This window comes from Rhinolophus ferrumequinum, chromosome 3, assembly GCF_004115265.2.
Source record: "Rhinolophus ferrumequinum isolate MPI-CBG mRhiFer1 chromosome 3, mRhiFer1_v1.p, whole genome shotgun sequence".
Classification (NCBI taxonomy): Eukaryota; Metazoa; Chordata; class Mammalia; order Chiroptera; family Rhinolophidae; genus Rhinolophus; species Rhinolophus ferrumequinum.
In genome coordinates, this window is record NC_046286.1 from 236,593 (window position 1) to 251,975 (window position 15,383).

General features: G+C 38.1%; 1 pseudogene; it reads left to right on the plus strand.

Annotated features, from left to right (window-relative positions):
• Positions 1–12,160: 12,160 nt before the first annotated feature.
• LOC117020491 (zinc finger protein 891-like) lies at positions 12,161–14,154 on the plus strand (annotated as a pseudogene).
• Positions 14,155–15,383: the final 1,229 nt, after the last annotated feature.

Below are 15,383 nucleotides of genomic sequence, written 5' to 3' on the forward strand. Positions count from 1 at the left end.
ATGGTGAAAAACTGAAGCCCTTTGCTCTACGTTCAGGAACATGACAGGGCTCTCCCCTATCACATCTGGTTTTCCACATAGTGTTGGAAGTCCTTGCCAGAGCAATCAGGCAAGAGAAAGAAATAAAAAGCATCCACATTGGGAATGAAGAAGTTAAATTGTCACTCTTTGCAGATGACATGACGCTATATATAGAAAACCCTAAAGACTCCACCAAAAAGCTATTAGAAACAATCAACGAATACAGTAAAGTTGCCAGCTACAAAATCAATGTACAAAAGTCCATTGCATTCCTATATACTAACAGTGAAATCTCAGAAAAATAAATACAAAAAAACAATTCCTTTTGAAATTGCAGCAAAAAGAATAAAATACCTTCGAATAAACTTAACCAAGGATGTGAAGGACCTATATGCTGAAAACTATAAAACATTTTTAAAAGAAATTGAAGAAGACACAAAGATATGGAAAGACATTCCGTGCTCATGGATTGGAAGTAACAACATAGTTAAAATGGCCATATTACCCAAAGCAATATACAGATTTAATGCAATCCCCGTCAAAATCCCAATGGCATTTTTTAAAGAAATAGAACAAAAAATCATCAGATTTCTTTGGAACCACAAAAGACCCTGAATAGCTAAAGCAATCTTAAGAAAAAAGAACAATACTGGAGATATCACACTCCCTGTCTTTAGCTTGTACTACAGGGCTACAATAATCAGAACAGCATGGTATTGGCAGAAAAACAGACACATAGACCAATGGAATAGAATTGATAACACAGAAATAAAACCACATATATATGGACAGATAATTTTTGACAAAGAAGCAAAAAACGTAAAATGGAGGAAAGACAGCCTCTTCAATAAACGGTGCTGGGAGAATTGGATAGCCACGTGCAAAAGAATGAAACTAGACTGCTATCTGTCAGTCCAGTACCAAAATTAATTCAAAATGGATCAAAGATTTAAGCATAAGACCTGACACAATAAACTGCATAGAAGAAAACATAGGTACTAAACTTATAGACCTTGGGTTCCAAGAGCATTTTATGAATTTCACTCCAAAGGCAAGGGAAGTAAAAGCTAAAGTAAACGAATGGGAGTATATGAAACTTAAAAGCTTCTGCACAGCAAAAGAAACCATCGACAAGATAAAGAGGCAACCAACTGAATGGGAGAAGATATTTGCAAACAATGCCTCCAATAAGGGGCTTATATCCAAAAAACATACAAGGAAGTCATGCAACTCAACAACTAAAAAACAAACCACCAAATTGAAAAATGGACAGATGACCTGAAGAGACATTTCTCCAAAGAGGACATACAAATGGCAAATAGACATATGAAAAAATGCTCAACATCACTAATCATCAGAGAAATGCAAATAAAAACCACAATGAGATATCACCTGACCCCAGTCAGAATGGCTATCATCAAGACAAATAGTAACAAGTGTTGGAGAGGCTGTGGAGAAAAAAGAACCCTCATACACTGTTGGTGGGAATGCAGACTGGTGCAGCCGTTATGGAAGGCAGTGTGGAAGGCAGTTCCTGAAAAAATAACGAGTAGAATTACCATATGACCCAGCAATCCCTCTCCTGGGTATCTACGCAAAAATCTGAAAACATTTATGTATAAAGACATGTGTGCTCCAATGTTCATTGCAGCTTTATTTACAGTGGCTAAGACATGGAAACAACCAAAATGTCCTTTAATAGATGAATGGATAAAGAAGTTGTGGTATGCATACACAGTGGAATACTATTCGGCCGTATGAAAAGATGAAATAGGACCATTTATGACAACATGGATGGATCTTGAGAATATAATACTAAGCGAAATAAGTCAGACAGAAAAAGCAGAGAACCATATGATTTCACTGATAGGTGGTATATGAAGCAAAAACAACAAAAGAACAAGACAAACAAATGAGAAACAAAAACTCATAGACACAGACAATAGTTTGGTCGTTACCAGACAGTAAAGGGGGAGGAGGGTGGTAGATATTGGTAAAAGGAATCAAATATATGGTGATGGAAGGAGAACTGACTCTGGGTGGTGAACACACAATGAGATTTATAGATGATGTAATACAGAATTGTATAACCTGATATCTATGTAACTTTTAACAATTGTCACCCCAATAAACTTTAATTAAAAAAACACAACCATGAGTTCATACAAATAAACAAGTAAATTAAAGACAAAAACTCTTCTTATAATAGAAAGTTAACTTGTAAATATAGAATGAATGATAGATTTTAAAAATCACCATTTAGAAACCGTTATGTTAATAATTGACTCAGGGAAGGATCATCAATGAGTGCTAAATTAAGTGGGTAAAATTTGAATGAGAACAGGATATTTGTATAGTCTCAAAGTATCTCCTCACAAGATATTTATTAATTGCAAAGGAAAAAGTAGTTATGGAGAAACTTGGCAGACACTATAATAGCCAAGTGATCAAAATTAACATCAGTAATGAGACAACAAACATTATATGTCTACTGATGTGATGCACTGAAAGGGACGCAATATCAATTATCTTGCATTCTTACACAAAATTCATAGACTGAATTAATCATGAGGTGACATCAGACTAACCCAATTATGGAATATTCTACAAAATAACTGGCCTGTACTCTTCAAAAAATGCCAATGTCATCAAATAAAAAGAAAAACTACAGATCAAAAAAGATGAAAGAAAATGACAACAGAATTCAACAAATGATCAAAGATTTTCTTTTGCTAAAAGACACTATAGGGGGCACTGACATTAGCAATGTGGCAGAATAGGAAGCCCTGGAACCCCCTTCCTCCCATAAACAAAGTAATTCACCAGCAATCTTTGGAAAATTTTCCTTTCTGAGAAATCAGAAACTGATATACGTCTAAAAAATGGTGGCTTGATGTGAGCCTCTTGAAATCTCCCCTGGAATTTACAACAAATTGAACAACTATAACTCCACAAAGAACTCCCTGTGCAGCAGACATGCAAGACTAAGAGGTGTGCAACTGCAATCACCTAAAGATGGGGACAGACTGGTGCAGCCATTATGGGAGGCAGAATATTTGCAGTTCTGAGAACTGTGGCCCACAGACATGGACTCGCAGCCCAACTAGTTCCAGTGAAGGGGAAGGAGCCTTGTGTGCAGGACTACGTATGATGGTGGTCGCCACCATTCCTCTGGACCACCTCTCACAACCCACCCCCCAACCCACATCCCCCCCTATCTGGGCAAATCCCCCAGGAGTAAACAGAGTCGCTGAAATACAAAGTCTCTGAATATGGTGCAGGAAGAGCTTTGAAACTTCAGAAGCTCTCCACAACCCCCCATGGACACGGTGTCCTGTGACACAGGTGAACTATTCACAGAGAAGAAGCGCACCTTCCAGAGAATCCCCCCATTGTGTGAGAAGCCAGAACAGTGCAGAGAAAATATAACACTACAGTGTAAGAGAAAATAAAACATTCTACCAACACCTACCAGAAAGCAAAGGAAAGACTTCTTCTTACCAACCTGTTGCAGAACCCACTCCTGTAGCGGCCTAGGAAAACAAACAATAATTCATTAATTGCCATAGATAACAGAGATAACAAGACAGCTCAGAAAGAAAATGAAAAGTCTCCAGATAATGAACTTAAAGATATGGAAATATGTGACTAACATGACAGACAATTCAGATTGCAGTTCTTAAAAAACTCAACGAGATGCAAGGAAACACAGACATGCAGTTTAATGAACTCAGAAACACAAGCAAATGACAAAATGAACATTTTCCCAAAGATACTGAAATTTCTAAAAAAAAACAAACAAAAAAAAAAACAAATAGAATTTATGGCGATGAAGACCTCAATAAAAGAAATGAAGAATGAAATAGCCAGCTTAGGTAGTGGAGTTGACCAGATGGAGGAAAGACTCAGTGACCTCGAAGATAGAAATCTGTAAATGACACAGATGTAAGAAGAAAGAGACTTGAGACTTAAAAGAAATGAAAGAACTTTACAAGAGCATTCTGGCTCCATCAGAAAGAGCAATGTAAAAATAATGGGCATACCAGAAGGAGAAGAGAGAGAGAAGGGAACAGAAAGGATATTCAAACAAACAGTCAAAGAGAAATTCCAAAATTTTGGAAAGAACTGGATCCAGGAATCCAAGAAGCAAATACAACACCTAATTACTTCAATCCCAACAGGTCTTCTCCAAGGCATATTGTATTGAAGCTTTCAAAATTAATGACAGAGAAAGAATCCTCAGGATATCCAGGGGAAAGAAGGTGGTAACTTGAAAAGGAAAGCCCATTAGATTATCATCAGAGTTTTCAGAAGAAATTCTACAAGCAAAGAGGGAGTGGAATCAAATATTCAAACTGTTGAAAGAGAGAAATTATGAGCCAAGAATAATATATCCAACAAAGATATCCTTTAGATATGAAGGAGGAATGAAGACCTTTGTAGACATACAGAAGCTGAGGGAAATTTCTAACGCATTACCTGCACTACAAGAAATACTAAAGGAGGCTATTCAGCCAGCATAAATAGGGATAATTTGTAACAACAAAAACATAAAAGTGGGAAGAGTAAAGGCCTGAACCTGAATATGGGAATAGAGAAAGTAAGCATGTTAAAGAAATGGAATACTCTAAATATGAACTTTCTTTTACATAAACTTAATGGTAACCACTCAAAAAAATAATCTAGAACTGAAATATGTAACATAGTAAGAGAAGAAACAGAGGGAAAATCATAGACTACCACACTGAAGTCATACACAGCAACAAAAAGGCAAAGGAACAATGGAGACACAGTTTTACCAAAAAACCAAAGATAGAATTATAGGAAATCCTCATATATCAGTAATAACCCTAAATGTAAACGGACTGAACTCACCACTAAAAAGACACAGAGTATCAGATTGGATCAAACAACGAAACCCAACCATATGCTGCCTCCATGAGACATATCTCAGCTACAAGGACAAACATAGACTCAAAGTGAAAGGGTGGAAATTGACACTCCAAGCAAATGGAATCCAGAGAAAATCAGGAGTAGTCATACTTATATCAGATGAAATAAACTTCAGGATAAAAAAGGTAACAAAAAACAAAGATGGACATTTCATAATGATAAAGGGGACTATACATACAACAGGAAGACATAACAGTCATCAATATTTATGCACCCAATTAGGGAATATCAAAATGTACCAAGCAATTACTAACAGAACTAAAGGGGAAATTGACCAAAACACAATTATACTAGGGGACTTAAATACATCATTGACAGCTATGGATAGATCATCAAAACAGAAAATAAATAAAGGAATAGCAGCCCTAAATGACACATTCGATGAAATGGACATAATTGATATTTACAGAGCATTTCATCCTAGAACATCAGACTATCCATTTTTTTCTAGTGCATGGAACATTCTCAAGGATAGACCATATATTGGGACATAAAACTAACCTCAGCAAATGTAAGAAGATTGAAATCATTCCAAGCATATTCTCTGATCACAAGGCTTTGAAATTGGATATCAACTGCAAAAAAAAAAAAAAAAAAAAAAGAAAAAAACAAGAATAAGTGGAAATTAAACAACATACTTATAAAGAATGCCTGGGTCAAAGAAGAAATAAAAGTAGAAATCAAAACATACATAGAAATAAATGATAATGAAACCACATCCTACCAAAATTTTTGAGATGCAGCATAAGCAGTTTTAAGAAGGAAATTTATATGATTACTGGCCTATCTCAAGAAACAAGAAAAATCCCAGATAAATAATCTCACATTACACTTCAAAGAACTAGTAAGAGGAGAACAACTGAAACCCAAAGTCAGCAGAATAAGGAAATTAAAAAAAAAAAAAAAAAATCATAGCAGAACTAAGTGAAATAGAGAACAAAAAGACAATGGAAAAAAATCAATGCCACAGGGGTGATTCCTCGAAAAGATTAATAAAACTGACTAACCATTGGCTAGACTCAGTAAGATAAAAAGAGAAAAGACATAAATAAACAAAACCAGGAATGAAAAAGGAGAAGTTATGGCGGATGCCACAGAAACACAAAAGATCATCCAAAAATACTATGAAGAATTATATGCCACCAAATTCAATAAACTAGAAGAAGTGGAGATGTTCTTGGAAACATATAGCCTTCCTAGGCTGAACCATGAAGAATTGGAAAATCTAAACAGACTGATCACCTGTAAGGAAATTGAATCAGTCATTCAAAACCTTCCCAAAAGCAGGACCAGATGACTTCACTACCAAATATTCAGAGGATCTAATATCTGTCCTACTCAAACTCTTCCAAAAAAGTGAACAAGAGACAATAATCCCTATCTCATTTTATGAGGCCAACATTTCCCTGATACCAAAACCTGGAAGGATAACACAAAAAAAGAAAATTACAGACCAATAACTCTGATGAACATAGATGCAAATCATAAACAAAATTCTAGCAAATTGAATGCGACACTGTATTAAAAAGATTATTCATCACGGCCAAGTGGAGTTCATCACAGGGGCACAAGGATGATTCAACATACCGAAATCCATCAATGGGATACATCACATAAACAAAATAAAGGGCCCAAATCATATGATTATATCAATAGAAGCAGAAAAAGCATTTCACAAGATACAACATCCATTTATGATTAAAACACTTAATAAAATAGGCATAGAAGGAAAATACCTTAACATAATAAAGGCCATATATGACAAACCCTCAGCTACTATCATAACTAACAGTGAAAAACTGAAGCCCTTTGCTCTTACGTTCAGGAACACGACAGGGCTGTCCCCTATCACCTCTGCTTTCCAATATAATATTGGAAGTCCTAGACAGAGCAATCAGGCAAGAGAAAGAAATAAAAGGCATCCAAATTTAGAATGAAAAAGTTAAATTGTCACTTTTTGCAGATGACATGATGTTATATATAGAACACCCTAAAGAATCCATTAAAAATCTATTAGAAACAGTAGACGGATAGAGTCAAGTTTCCAGCTAAAAAAAATCAATTTAAAAAGTCCATTGCATTCCTATATCCTAACAAAGAAATCTCAGAAAAAGAAAAAAAAAATTCCTTTTGCAATTGCAACAAAAAGAATAAAATACCTAGGAAGAAACAACCAAGGATGTGAAATACTTATATACTGAAAACTGTAAGACATTTTTAAAAGAAATTGAAGAAAAAGAAATGGAAAGACAGTATTCATGGATTGGAAGAAACAACATAGTAAAATGCCCATATTACCCAAAGCAATATACACATTTAATTCAAACCCCATCAAAATCTCAATGGCATTTTTTTTTAAAAGAAATAGAACAAAAAATCATCAGATTTGTTTGGAACCACAAAAGACCCCAAATACCCAAAGCAATCCTAAGAAGAAAGAACAGTGCTGGAGGTATCACACTTCGTGACTTCAGCTTGTACTACAGGGCAACAATAATAAATACAGCATGGTATTGGCAGAAAAATAGACACACAGACCAATGGAATAGATGAGAACTCAGAAATAAAACCATATAAATATGGAGAGATAAGTTTTGAAAAAGAATCAAAAAACATATAATGGAGAAAAGACAGCCTCTTCAATAAATGGTGCTGGGAGAATTGGAAAGCCACGTGCAAAAGAATGAAACTGGACTGCAATCTGTCGTCATGTACCAAAATTAATGCAAAATGGACCGAAGACCTAAGCATAAGACCTGAAACAATAAACTGCATAGAAGGAAACATAGGTACTAAACTTATGGACCTTGGGTTCAAGGAGCATTTTATGAATTTGACTCCAAAGGCAAGGGAAGTAAAAGCTAAAATAAATGAATGGGTGTATATCAAACTTAAAAATTTCTGCACAGCAACAGAAAGCATCGACAAAATAAAGAGGCAACCAACTGAATGGGAGAAGGTTTTTTGCAAACAGCGCCTCCAATCAGGGAATAATATCTAAAATATGCAAGGAACACATACAGTTCAACAACAAAAAAACAAACAATCTAATTAAAAAATGTGCAGAGGACCTGAAGAGACGTTTCTCCAAAGAAGACATACAAATGGCAAATAGACATATGAAAAAATGCTCAATATCAGGAAAATGCAAATCAAAACCACAATGAGATACCAACTCACACCAGTTAGAATGGCTTTCATCAATAAGACAAATAGTAACAAGTGTTGGAGTGGCTGTGGAGAAAAAGGAACCTTCATACACTGTTGGTGGGAATGCAGACTGGTGCAGCCGTTATGGAAGGCAGTGTGGAGGTTCCTCAAAAAAATTACGAATAGAATTACCATATGACCCAGCAATCCCTCTCCTGGGTATCTACCAAAAAAATCTGAAAACATTTATACGTAAAGACACGTGTGCTCCAATGTTCATTGCAGCTTTATTTACAGTGGCTAAGACATGGAAACAACCAAAATGTCCTTTAATAGATGAATGGATAAAGAAGTTGTGATATATATACACAATGGAATACTATTCGGCAATAAAAAAAGATGAAATAGGACCATTTGTGACAACATGGATGGATCTTGAGAATATAATGCTAAGGGAAATAAGTCAGACAGAAAAAGCAGAGAACCATATGATTTCACTGATATGTGGTATATAAACCAAAAACAACAAAAGAACAAGACAAACACGTGAGAAACAAAAACTCATGGACATAGACAATAGTTTCAGGGTTACCAGAGGGTAAAGGGGTACGGGGGTTCTAGAAAAGATAAACGGGATCAAATATATGGTGATGGAAGGAGAACTGACTCTAGGTGGTGAACAAATAATGTGAGCTATAGATGATGTATTACAGAATTGTACACCTGAAATCTATGTAACTTTACTAACAATTGTCACCCCCAATAAACTTTAATTTAAAAAAAAGAAATCAGATACTAATGAAAATGCTCCTGGACCCAGGAGACCATGAAATCAGACTCATTGAAGGTGATAGGGAGATTCAAAACATCTGTTTACCAAAGACTTTGTCTCTGGCAGAGTGCAGTACAATCAGAAAGAGACTCTCTAGGTCCCAGCTTCACACAAAGAAGGAAAGAGTTGATTTGTTTCTCAAGAACCCCAACTTTTCCAAGAGGATTATTTCCCCAGATAGGCTTCTGTCTTGCCAGTCATGGAGTTCTGAAAGGTCTGGCACAGTTTACCCATCTGGGGGAGATGGAGGCAGAAGCTTTGGCTAGTAGCTATGATTGATCCTCTTTCTTGCTCAGGATAGAGCTAGGAAACAACAACAAAAATAAATCCCAGTTCTCAACTTCTCCCTTTTCTGGGTGTAGGGTAGATGTTGAGGAAAATTTGCCTTCATTGGTTGATGTGAGCTTTTGTCTATTAGCTTTTATTTGTTCTTGTATATGAGGCGATTTCTCTACTATCAGAGGTTGAGTAAATTCCCCCTTTGGTCTCATTCTCCCGAGCACGGGAGATATGGGATGACGTTTGCTTTCTGTGCCTCATTCTCCTGAGCAGGGGAGGCATGAGATGAGGTCACTTTTCTGTTTTTTCTGTTTGTGCTGTGATATGATGGTTAGCTTAGGGTTAAAGAAATTCTGGATCAGGGGTTGAGAGAATTCCTTCCGTTCTGTCTGTTTCATCCACATCAACAGATGAAGAAAAGAAGTAGCTAAGTTATATCAGGACGACTTGACAGGCACGTTGCCAAGCTTTGGAAGACCTTGGGCTGATGGTCCCGAACAAGAACAGTATACATTGCTTATCCGGATGAATTGGCCCTTTGGCCAGATGGGCAGCATTCATATCAGTAACTGCCAGACCCTCCAGGAACTGGCCATTCCCTGAGGGGGATGCAGGAATACAAAAACTTGGCTCTGGGGTGCATCTAAAGAGATATATAAGATGGACCTCAGGTGGATATTGATTGATTGCTGTTTGAAGAAATTGCTATTCAGAAGATTCGCTGTTTCAGGACTGCTTTTCAGGATTGGATTGTTTCAGTCAGAGATCAGAACTTGCCTCAGTAGACAGTAGAGACCTTTTGTTGGTGAATTTTCATCATTCTAGCATCTTTGGGAACTTGTTTGTAACTTGCAGCTTGCAGTATCAGAAGATGTCCTAACTTCTAACAATGACAACAACAATGATGACAACAGCAACATTCTTCAGATTGTTAACACCTTGAAAACTTATATACAGCTTGCAACTTACAACATCAGAAGATGCCTTGACTTCTAACAACAACAAAGACAACAGCAGCATTCTTGGGAAATAGCAAGCAGTGGTGTGAGACACATGAGTTTCTCTCGGCTACAGACTTGGCAAGGTTTTGATTTATGAATTTCCATTACTGTTCTCCCCCAGTGTGGTGAACTTTTGGGGTCTACTGTAATAGTTACTATCCTATAGAGCTTATTACTGCTTTTGGATACTCCTTACTGATGTTACTTGTGTATTTAGCCAAGTGATTTTTGATCAATAGTAAACATATGTTGAGATCTCTTAAACTTATATGCATGTGTACTCCTTTGACATGACATTGTTATCAATGTGTATAGTTTTAGTCTTAATCACCTTTGCTTTCTGTCATTAGCATATTCTATTAATTGCCCTTGTCTTTTGTTATTGCATATTGCTAAATAAATTGATTAAATATTGCTAAATAAATTAATTAGCCCCATTCTAGCATGTGTTCCTCCTGCTTCTTTTCCCCACTCATCATTACACTGGGTCTGCCCAAAGACCTAGTATGTGTCTCACTAGTCCTGGAACTCTGATGGGTCTGGCACAATCTAACTTTACGTGTCAAGGAACCAGAAAAAGAACAAAGTAAGTCCGAAGTTAGCAAAAGAAAGGAGATATTAAAGATTAGAGCAGAAATAAATGAAATAGAGACTAGGAAAACAATAAAAAATTAACAAAACTAACAGTTGTTTTTTGAAAGATTAAACAAAATTGATGAACACTTAGCTAAACTAACAAAAAAAAAACAAAGAAGATTCAAATAAATAAAAATCATAAATGAAAGAACATGTTACAACTGATGCCACAGAAACAAACAAACAAATAATCATCAGAGGTTACTATGAACACACAAAAAAAATTGGACGGTCTATAGGAAATGGATAAATTCCTAGAAACACACAAGCTGTCAAGACTAAATCATGAAGAAATAGAAAGTTTGAGCAGAATTATAACTAGTATGGAGAATGAATAAAAAATCTCCCAAGAAAGTAAAGTCCAGGACCAGACGACTTCACAGATGAATTCTACCAAACATTTAAGGTAGAATTAATGCAAATCTTTCTTAAACTCTTTCAAACATTTGAAGAATAGGGAACACTTTCCAACTCATTTTATGAAAGCAGCATTACTCTGATATCAAAACCAGACAAAGACATCACAAGAAAAGAAAAGAAAAAAAAAAACAGGCCAATATTCCTGATGAATATAGGTGCAAAATTTCTCAATAAAATACTAGCAAATTGAATCCAACAATACATTAAAAGGCTATATATCATAATCAAATGGGATTTATCCCTAAGATGCAAGGATGGTTCATCACCTACAGATCAATTAATGTGATACAAAATTATACAAATTTAAGGATAAAATAATATGATCTTCTCAGAGGATGCAGAAAAAGCATTTGACAAAGTTCAACACATTTTCATGATAAAAACCCTCAACAAACTAGGAATTGAAGGAAAATACCTTAATATAATAAAGGCCATATATGAAAATCCCACCACTAATATCATACTCAACTGAAAAATTGACAGCTCTTCCTCTAAGATCAGGAACAAGGCAACACTATCCACTCTCAACATTTATATTCAACATAGTACTAGAAGTATTCGCCAGAGCAATCAGTCAAGAAAAAGAAATAAAAGCATCCAAATCAGAAATGAAAGAAGTAGTAAAATTCTCTGAGCTTGCAGACAACATGATCTTATATATAGAAAACCCTAAAGACTTCATTTGAAAACTGTCAGAACTAATCAACAAATTCAGTAAAGTTGCAGGATAAAAATCAACATAAAAAAATCGGTTGTGGGAGCCCCGCCTTCCTCCTGGCGGCTTCGGGGCCCCAGGGCGCCGCCGTCCGCCCAGCGCCGCTCCCGCCCGGCTCTTGTGGAGGCCCGGGTGTTCCGACACCGAGATGCAGGTGCCCCGAGGACGGGTGAGCGCGATGGAGCCCGTAGAGACTGAGGAGACGCGGCGAGGGGAGCAATCACTTACGTTCTGCTGTGTGCGGGGAGGGCCCTGCTGGGAGAGCAGCCCGGGAGCCGGGGCTGCGGAGCCGGGGCGCCGGGCGCGTGGGGGAGGGATGTGGCGGTCCCGGAGGGCCCTACCCGAGGCTGCGTCCACGGAACCCCGATCGCGAGAACCAGGCGGCGAGAAGGGCTGAGAAGTCATCTGCAGGTGAAGCCAGTACAAATAACCAAGGGATGACGCCCAGTGAAATGTCCCCTTGCTCTGATTGGATGAAAGAAACAAGAAAAGAAATATCCTGATCTATCTTCCCATTGTGCAGGCAGATGTCACTCACACTTTCAAGATGGCAGAGACTGACCTGTCCCCACTACGGGCTCTGACTGCACAGGACTCTGCCTGCTTCTGTGTGAGAAATAACTGAAGAGGAAAGGATGGTGGCTGGATTTCCAGCCACCTGCCTCCAGGGACCAGTGACCTTTAAAGATGTGGCTGTGGAGTTCACACAGGAAAAGTGGGTGAGGTTGGACTCTGCTCAGAGAAGTGCGTACAGAGATGTGATGCTGGAGAACTATATGAATCTCACCACAGTGGAACTTCAGTTATGTAAGCCTCCTGTGCTCTCCCTGCTGGGTCAAGAAGAGATGATACCAAGGCAAAGAATTCCTCAAGGCACCTGTCCAGACTGGGAGACTCAAAACCAAAGAACGCCTATGTGGAATATTTTTTGGGAAAAAGCATCCAATGGAATTAAAGTGGTAAGATTCATGATGGGTGAGTGGTCTCCCACATTAAGAGAAGAGTGGGCAGGTCATAAGATCAGAAAACACCACAAGATCTCAGAGGGTAATTTGAGGCAAGTCACATTTACCCAGAAGAAAACAGCGTATCAGGAGAGATTATGTGACTGATGTGAATTCGAGGAAAACTCTAAAATTAGATCAAAACTTGGTTTTTCAAAGAGAGTTTCTACCAGGAAACACTGCCATAAATGTTCCTTAGGTGGTGGGTGTTTGAAGTGTAATTCAATCCTAAGCAATCACGAGGAAAACTAAGTGAGAAACTCTGTGGATGTTGTGAATACAATAGAGCTCTGTGGCATCTTGAAAGAACTCAAACAGCACAGAAAGAGCACACATGGTGTAAAACATAGCATGCTCCCTCTGCAGAACCACCTTCACACGGTGGGAAATTCCTATGAATGTAACAAAAACAAAACTCTTTGTCATCGATCATCCCTTAAGCGACAGAAGCAACTTCCTACTGGAGAGAGACATGGGTGGAAACAGTGTGGGAAAACGTTTGGGATTTCTGATCTCACTTTGCACCAGAGAAATCACCTGGGTGAGAAACAGTATGCATGTCAGGAATGTGGGAAAGTCTTCAGTGATTCCTCAACTCTAAGGAGACATGTGCGAACTCACACTGGTGAGAAAGCCCTATGAGTGTCCTCAGTGTGGAAGAGCATTCAGTCAGAAAACATCTCTTAGGGCTCACGTGAGAACTCACACTGGAGAGAAACCATATGAGTGTCCTCACTGTGGAAAGTCTTTTGGCACTAGTTCCTACCTTATTGTGCACAAGAGAACATACACTGGGGAGAAACTCTGAGTGCAGTGACTGTGGGAAAGCCTTCAACACAAGCTCTCACCTTAAAGTTCACAAGAAAATACATACTGGAGATAATCTTTATGAATGCAGTGACTGTGGGAAAGTTTTCAGTGGCCTCTCATCCCTTAGAATGCATGTGCAAACTCACACTGGAGAGAAACCTTACGAGTGCAACGAATGTAGGAAAACCTAGTGTTTCCTCTTCCCTTAGGAGACATGTGCGAACTCACACTGGAGAAAAGCCCTGCGAGTGCCCACAGTGTGGAAGAGCCTTCAGTCAGAGCGCTTCACTTATTATACACAAGAGAACTCATACTGCGCGAGAATCCCTGTAAGTATTTGGAGTGTGGAATCACCTTCTCCATAGTTTTCAGGTGGAACCCCAAGCTCCCTTTTTCAGTCTTCTCTAAAATAAGCGTTGAAAGCTAAAAATAGTTGTCTAAACACTCCTTTAGCTATGTAACATATTGGTCTATGTTAGTTTAATTCTAAATGCCTAATATTAAGATTTTTTTGATCCATAGCTGTTTAGAATTAAGTATCTTGTAACACGTGAGGTTCCGTTTTCAGATGATTGATTTCTAAGTTAACGGCAGTACGTTCCGAGTGTCATGGGGGTTTTCTGGCCAGGTACGGCAGATGCCAGTGGCCAAGTAAACAAGCTCCTCCTTCCCTGCTGATGACGCTGTTTGAGCTCACAATACCAGAGTCTACTTACAGAGCTCGGCCAAGTGTCGCCATCTCCCTCATTCCTGAGCAATCGGAACTAGTGTCACTAGGGACTTTTCTCTTTACCTTTCTGCCTTCCCCATTCTCCCTGTGGCTTTTCTATTCCTGGAGCTGAAGGAGTCATCTTGTGATGGTGAGAATGACAACCGTGCCTAAGGATGAGGTAGTAGGAAAAGTCTTCAGAGCCATCTTTAAATGGCTGGGCCAGCTCTGCACTGCTTATACCTGGACATCTTTTTATGAGAAAAGTAAGCTTACTGGTTTTCTTCAAGATAGTATGTGAATACAATCAATATAGTAACTTTGTTTAAGAGAAAAGAATCACGAAGCCCTGGAGAGTTAAACATTTTATGTTGGATGTACACATTTGGTCTTTGCGTGAGACCATCGTCAGTGGCGCTCAGAAGGGTGGTTCTGCTGGGTTGCGGTTGGGATTTAGGTACCATTTTTTAATGAATTACCCTGTAATTGCTTTAACAACATTTTTCACACCTTCACAGTATTGCCTGTTTTAATTATGTATCTCCCACTCAAAACCATGAGCTTTAGTAAGGTGGGAACTTTGTCTAAATTGTTCACTGTTTTATTCCAAGTACTTGGCCCATAGTTAAGTATTCACATAAACATTTAAGGTTTTCAGTAAACTTTTTTACTTAGTATTTCAGTGGAGGCTTAACTTAGAAGAAGGGTTGGGTTGTAAGTGACTATGTAGGCAAAATTTCATGGAACCAAAATTTCTTTACTCTGAGCACTAGAGCCACTCTCAGCATGAGGAGCTCTTCCACCATGACAGACACGCGGAAACTAGGACGGTTACGAGAACCGCCGTCTGTTT